This window comes from Acanthisitta chloris, unplaced genomic scaffold (genome assembly GCF_000695815.1).
Source record: "Acanthisitta chloris isolate BGI_N310 unplaced genomic scaffold, ASM69581v1 scaffold34449, whole genome shotgun sequence".
Lineage (NCBI taxonomy): Eukaryota > Metazoa > Chordata > Aves > Passeriformes > Acanthisittidae > Acanthisitta > Acanthisitta chloris.
In genome coordinates this window covers 13,654-20,919 of record NW_008691747.1, presented here as the reverse complement: position 1 = coordinate 20,919, position 7,266 = coordinate 13,654, and the positions used below count along the sequence as shown (strand labels likewise).

At 43.2% G+C, this 7,266-nt stretch overlaps 1 protein-coding gene across 1 annotated transcript in view; it reads right to left on the bottom strand.

The window, feature by feature from the left end:
- Positions 1-1,493: 1,493 nt before the first annotated feature.
- Positions 1,494-7,266, bottom strand: part of LOC103809492 (urotensin-2 receptor-like) — a 19,410-nt gene continuing 13,637 nt past the window's right edge. The window contains 1 exon segment of the mRNA XM_009082327.1: positions 1,494-1,808. The gene's annotated coding sequence lies outside the window, so the exon portion shown is untranslated.

Sequence of the window (7,266 nt, the reverse complement as noted above, 5' to 3'; positions counted from 1 at the left end):
TAAGGTTCAAAAGGAAAAATAATTCATGACACAGGGACTTTGTATGAAGTCCTCGAGGGCAGTGGTGTTCATTGCAACACAGAGGACAGGAGCATGTTGCCTTCATTTAGCCTTTCATCCAGAAAAGCAGGACACCAAGGTGGAAATGAGCTGTGCATACGAATGGATCTGTTCTTTACATATGTATAGCTTTACCCATTATTGATGTGCAGCCACAGGCACAGAAGAGTATGATATGACTTCTGCTTGGCAGTTATGAAAGACTCTGTGAACTGCATGAAGATTAGGTGTGAGCTGCAACTGAACATACAAGAGACTTGGAGGCTGCTCAAATAGACTTAGAGATTAGTGAGTGAACTGAGCTCCATAAGCAAGGCTAGATTTGTCCATATCTCCTATGTGTGCTGCTCAAGAGTATGCAAGCAACTTCTGGATCTTTTGGATCACTTTTAGAAGACAGAACCAGCTACATGCCTGGCACCCATTTCTGCAGTGGAGGTGGTGTAATGGTTGGAATAGCTTATCTTCTTGTGCAGACAAGAGGCATCTAAGTGTTTCATTTTGCCTGAGTGAGTCCCAGACAGAGTTAGATTGTCAAAAGGAGTTCCCTATGCTAAGCTTTGAAACCAACTTTAATTTGAACAGTGGAAAAAGCCTGAGGAGGAAAACCACAAGCAGCTGTGCAGGTGAGTATTTCTGGCCTCCTCAGGAGAACTCAAGCAGTCCTGAAGAGTTGTGTCAGTTTGGAGTTACTTGCTAGACATCAAACTTGTAGATTCTCGGAGCAGTTTAATAATGTGAAAGAGCAGAGGGCTCCATTGTGCTGTCTCATCCAGTGGGATGCTAATGTACCTCTGCTGTCATCACCAAAGTCACTCCACTTCACCTGGATACCACTTAAGGCCTGGAGAGCCCTGAGGCAGGTGGTGGTCAAAGCTTGGACAGGATGAAGTACAGCACTAAGCTCTTGCATCTATAAACCATTCCCAAGCCAATGCATCGATTGATTGGCTCTTTCTAAGAAAAATAAACCATTCCCAAGCCAATGCATCGATGGATTGGCTCTTTGAACTTGTATATGACTGATACATGACTTTGTAACCTGACTGAACAGAGAGTGGTCAGGGTGGGCACAAAAAGCGATAGCAAACACTTGGTACAATGCTGATAACTGCCACAGCTGCTTGTAAACCTGCTGAGCATTTTGTCATTGAAACCTTTTTGCCACCTTTGTAGTACTTCCTCCTTTTTTGGTCTAAAATGAGAGCCCAGGCTAGAAGGAGAACAGGGAGGAAACAATACACTTTGACAGTCACTAAAGTTGCGCTTTTTTGTTTTAATTGAGGCAACTAAGCAATGGCTTTGATGTTCTTGGCTTCCTCCTGCCTTTTATAAACTGTGAGATGCAGTGGAATTATGTCTTCATAGCACGAAGGATTAATGGATGTTAACAGTACATAAAGCTGTTGAGTGCAGCATAAGCTCATAACAGTTTGTCTGTGTGATGACCTCTGGGCTCTCAGGTTGCTGGGGAACAGCTGGACTGAGACAACAGCAAAACTGTAGAGAGAGCTGATAGCTGAGTGGCAGAGTCCATGTCACTGATGAAAAACTTTGTCATTCCAGGCCGTGTTTCCTTTTTCACCTCTGGATCAGAGAACCTTCATCGGGTGGAAAAGGTTCACTGGGGCACTCGCTATGCCATCACCATCTCCTTCACCTGCAACCCAGACCATGGCATTGGGGATCCAGTCTTGATGTAATTCCTCTGAGGATGGAACACGAGGTCAAATGGAATGAGAGAAGCCCTGCAAGGGAGAGGATAAAGGTTAATAACATCTCTTCTAACCTCACATGCAAAGAGAATTTCCCAGCTGTAGGAATAAAACCACTTGGTTTTCTCATGCCCTTTGCCACAAACATTGCAAATGGTGCCTTAAGGACCATCTTAAATTCGGTGCATTCTGAAAATGGTTTGTCTTCATGGCCAGAGGGACAGGCTTCAAAGAAGAGTTCTTGAGTGGGGCCGTGCCTTGATACGCTCCCCTCGCTCCTGTTACCTGTGTAATTCTTTCGTCTCTTCAGTTACTAATGTGTTGTAGAAAGTTTGACCTAAGCTGATTGAGCAAGGTGAGTGTTAGTCTTTTGAACACAGGTGCCATTAAAAGGAAGGTACTCTCCTCAGCATGGGCATTAGTGAGCAATGCACCTGGGGTTTGGCAACTGGGACTTACTTGAACTATTTTTTATTGAATCACTGCTGTTATTTTTTGCTACAAACAGAGACAAGTTAATACAAAGGCAGCAATGCAATCCTCTGGCCAGAAAGCCTATTGCTTTTGGATTAGAAGTTCTTTGTGCATGGAATGTCATGGCACCAGATGCCTTTGATCAGAATGCAGCATTCCAAATTCAACATGTTTGCTTTGGATCTCAGTGAAAATGATCAGTCTCCTGGTTGGAAGCTCAGTGTTAGGGTTATTAAGAGCTCTTTCTGGAGATGGCTAAACCTGTGCATTAAGTCAAAATGAAAAAGAAGAGTTGGGCAAAGGTCATCAATCCTCTGGATTCATTTGAGCACTCATCATTACCCAGTGCCCAGGCAGGGCAGTGGGGCTGGGAGGGGAACAGCTGAGAAAAAAGCTAGTTTTGTTGGGATTTGCCATGTGCCAGTTCTGGCCTCCTTAGGCTCCATCCTGCAAAGTCTGGCTCACTGCTTGGAGAGCTGGATCACAAAACCACATGGACCAGTGAACCGTGTGGGAAACTGGTGTCCACCTACACTTCAAACTGATGCAGTCTCAAACTGGAGCTTGATTGTAAACCACCTAGAAAATACCCATTTATTGGCCTAAATGTGCCCTTAAGACCAGGATGAAAGCTTAGGGTTTTTTGTTATTGTTGACACAACTGCAAATCTTCCATTGTCAAGTACTGTTTTATCTTGTCAAAACCAATGGTTTATCTGTTTCAAGAGGTCTCTCAATAGCTATTTTTGGGCTTCCCTTTTTCAGTTTAGTATGAAGACTTTTTTTTTTAAACGTTAACTAGGACCATTGGAGTTCCTTGAATAATAAATTCCAGGGACTTCAGAGAAGAGAGGGTGGTTGCATTGCAGTACAGATGAAGTAACAAACACGTGTAATCTTGCCAACTACATTGGTTTCTTATTGCAAAGATTTTTGTGGGTCAGAGCATCGATAAATAAGTGATAGGAAAACCTAACTTTTTTTTTACCATCAAGTTCTGCAGCAAAGATGTTGATTTGTTACTAGGATGTATAATTTCTGTGAAACACTCAGAAAATCTGGGAATGGGCTTTGATTTTTGTCTTTAATTTTCAACTTTTTAATCTACCCTTTAATGGAAATAATAGTGTTGGGGGGATTACCCTGAAGATCAATAGAGGAATGATGACAGGACACCTGGACTTGTGGATGTCTCATTTGGCACATCAGTAAGATTAGTCCTCTGGAATTTCATTTCCAGGCTTCCTTGTCTCTGCTAGCAAAGAAGAGTTGTTAAAGTGGCTGGATGCAAGGAAATAATAAAGTCAGTTGAGTTCCATATGGAAATCTTTGTCTCAAAGCCTGTTAATTCCAAGGAACCTGCATTGCATCCAAGTTTTAAGTCTGTGTGAAGGCAGACCAAGATCATCAACAAGGGTTTTACTGGGATAAAACATCATTCCTTGTATTACTTTGAGATTCAAATGTGTCTTTTCCACAATAATAGCTTATAGCAGTGGAATCTGAATATGGATGGACTTGAGTGAATATAGGTTGGGATCTGAAGTCCTACATTCCAAAATTCTCACTGTAAGTCCTATCACTGCTCTGCAGCTCTGGCATCAAAACTGCTGTGCCACCTGTCAGAGTGTGTGCTGGTTACTCCATGCAGGCTTTGAGTGGCTCTTTTAGAGCTGCCCTCTATAAAATCCTGCTCAATAAGACCATCTCGGATCATGGGAGAAATCTCAGCTAATCTCTTGGATTTTCATCTTTTGAAGAACCTGTGTATCATAGTAGCTCGTGCGCAAAACGCATCTCTCCTATAGGAACTGACTGACATTCAGAAACAAAATCAACGTGGTATTTGTCTTTTGGAGTCCTTAAGCTTCAGTAATCTGATCAATATGATGACTAAACCTGTCACCTATAATTTGTTGGCAAATTGCACCCTATCCCTGGTAGGAGAACTCTTTGGAGAGAAGCAGAGTTATTTGATAGGTTTTGGTACACTGAGAATCTTCTATTTAAGCTTCAATATCCAGACTACTAAAAGCAATATCAAGATCTAGGAAGAATTTAAATGACAGATGAGGAAGCAAAGTGCAATCTAAAAGTTTCTGAAAGTTGCCTCCAGCAGGAAGACAGTAATTGCAGAAAGGCTGACGTTCCTGGGGCAGTGGGAGTTGCAGAATTCACTGATTATTAGAAATAAACTTGGTTTAATTTGATTTGCCACTTAAATACCCTGAGCAGCTTTTTATGAAGGAAATGTCTTTCCAGTTCTTGGCACATAATTATGAATTTGAAATATTTTACTGTCTGTCTTCTTTGAGATTCAGCTCCCTGTTGCTACTGGGAACTGCAGGGCTCTGTTTCTTATAACTCTGGTCACACTGAGGACAGGATTTGCTCTCTTCAAATCTGATCCCAGACTGCTGCAGAGAAGGGCTCTTAATGGAATGGTGATGTCAGAATGTGGCTTGATGTTTCCCAGCTGTGTGAGGACCTTTGTGAAGAGCCCTCATGGTTCAAACCAGGTAAAGGAAGGTCATTATGTATGTGTTCAGTGTGAATCAGGGCATAGTCCTGATGTAAAATTACAGCCTTGTCCCTGAAGACCTACAAGAGTCTGGGAATGTTGGTTTGTATTTTGGCATGAGTTGTAAGGAAAGGTAAAGGCTGCAGGTGTGAGAAGTCCTAGGGTGAAACAGAAAATACAGCAGGAGAACAAGCCAGGTTTGAATCCCTACGCAGGGACCGAGTGAAGCCTCCTGAGGACTTCTGTGAATTTGTACTACTGCTAAAACTACCCTTCCCTTCAGAGGTTTTGGGGAATATCAGGAGCTCCTGAAAAATTAACAGGTAGGTGATCAGATTAGGTTTTTAGTGTAAACCTACCTTTCAGTCCTGCAGCATGCATTTGGTTTCAATTTTTTACCGCCTATGACATGATTCCAGGAACTGTCAGTGGACTTTGGGCATTTCATAGAATTTAGGGGTTGGAATGGACCTTACAGATCATCCAGCCCCAACCCCTGCCCTGGGCAGGGACACCTCCTCACTAGATCAGGTTGCTCAAGGCTCATCCAGCCTGGCCTTGAACACTGCCAGGGTTGGGGCAGCCACAGCCTCCCTGGGCAACCTGGGACAGTGTCTCACCACCAGAACAGGAAAAACTTTTTCCTCACCTCCAACCTAGACTTTCCCTCTTTAAGTCTGAACCCATTGCCCCTTGTCCTATCACTGCAGTTCCTAACACAGAGTCCCTCTCTGGCTCCTTGTAGCCCCTTCAGATATTGAAAAGGTGCTCAGAGGTCTCCACACAGTTTTCTCTTCTCCAGGCTGAACAGCCCCAACTCCCTCAGCCTGTCCTCATAGGGGAGATGTTCCAATCCTCTGATCAACTTTGTGGCCTCCTCTGGACTTGCTCCAACAGTTCCATGTCCTTCTTATGCTGAGGACACCAGAATGATGATGTGCAGGCAGGAAGAATCTCATTTCTCTCCCTCAGCACCAGCACAAAATAAATGCCTGTGGGTTTCTCGGGAAGGCTGTTCCCATCTCAGAGTGCTCAGCTGAACACACAGCTCAGGAGGTGATGAAGACTCTCACTTGTGGCACATAGATTAGTGCCTTGAAGTCTTCCCTCTTCTCAGCTGCCTGCCTGCTGCCTCTGAGTCTTGACATCTTCCTCCCAACAACTGGAACTTGAGACCTCTTGACTTTGTTTTCTAGCTGCATTTAGCACCTCCAGAGGGCTGTGAGTCAGTGAATATCAGCATGCTGCAAAAATTATCACTTTCAATACAAGTTCAACACGTTTTGACTCTGTTGCTAATTTTTTTGTCTATGCTTTGGAGCAGACTGCTAAAAATTGTCCTCTTCCTAATCATTCTCCTTGAATTAAATTCCTCAGCCATAAAGCATGCACAGCAGCAATCAAAAGCCTTTCTATAGCTGAATTGTACAGGGAGATACTTCTGAGATGTTCAGGGCTAAATTAATGATTCTGTCCTCTTGTCAGGCACCTTTGTGATTTGCAGGATCCAGGCAAGGTGAAGATGTTTGAGAGCCACTGTGACATTTGTCTGACTCCCCAGGAGTGGGAGGTGTAATAGTTCTGTAATTGTGGGTACACTTATAAGGGCTTCTGTGTTAAAGTTAGAAATGTGGCAAGGGCATAAGGAACAGCAACAGCCTCTTTTCAGACCTCTTATTTGACAGAATTGAGAAAAAAAAGGAAAATTTTGAGCCTTAAAGCTTCATTTTTAATGACTGAAATGGAGTGAATGAGTCAGTGGATCAATTAGCTTAAAAAGTAAATGTCATTGCCTCTCCTCTGTCCATCAGCTGAACAGGGTTAGTGACCCTTGGTTTTACTTCCATCTGTGGATGGACATGCAGGGAATGGATGTTCAGCCAGGGTGGAGACTCAGTCACTGCTTCCTAAGCACTGGTGAGGGGTTGTTTGTACTACAGGTGTGACAAAGGTGGGAATAGGATGAGGATATTCCAAATATTTTATATTAGGAAGATTTTAGTTCTCTAGCAGTGATGGTAAGATTGCTGAATGAATTCTGGGCAGTCCAGCTGCACCAGGCTGTCTCACTGAGGAGACAAGGATTTTCCAGTTGTGTTCAAGGCCCTGGAAGGGGAGAGCAGCATGTGTACATCTGAGGCAGCTTTAGTCACGGAGCATGCCAGGGGTTCAGGTTTGTATCAGTGTGACAAGGAAAATCTGGCTCTAAGTTACAGCCTTGAAATTGAAAATTATGATTTTGTTGGGAAGAACACAGGTGTGGAAAGAATGCTAGACCTAATCAGCTTATCTAATCTCAGTTTCCTTCAAATGTTCTAGCCTGACCGTAAATATTCAAGTTCTTTCAGAGATAATAGCCAAGAATGCTTCCTAACCACAAGAGGATTTACCATTCCTAAACAGCTAAAAAGCTGAAACTAATCTGAAATATGAAAACTCCATAAACCCAAACGTTTTGGAACACTGGAGGATTGCAATTAAAAGCCTCCTCTGTAC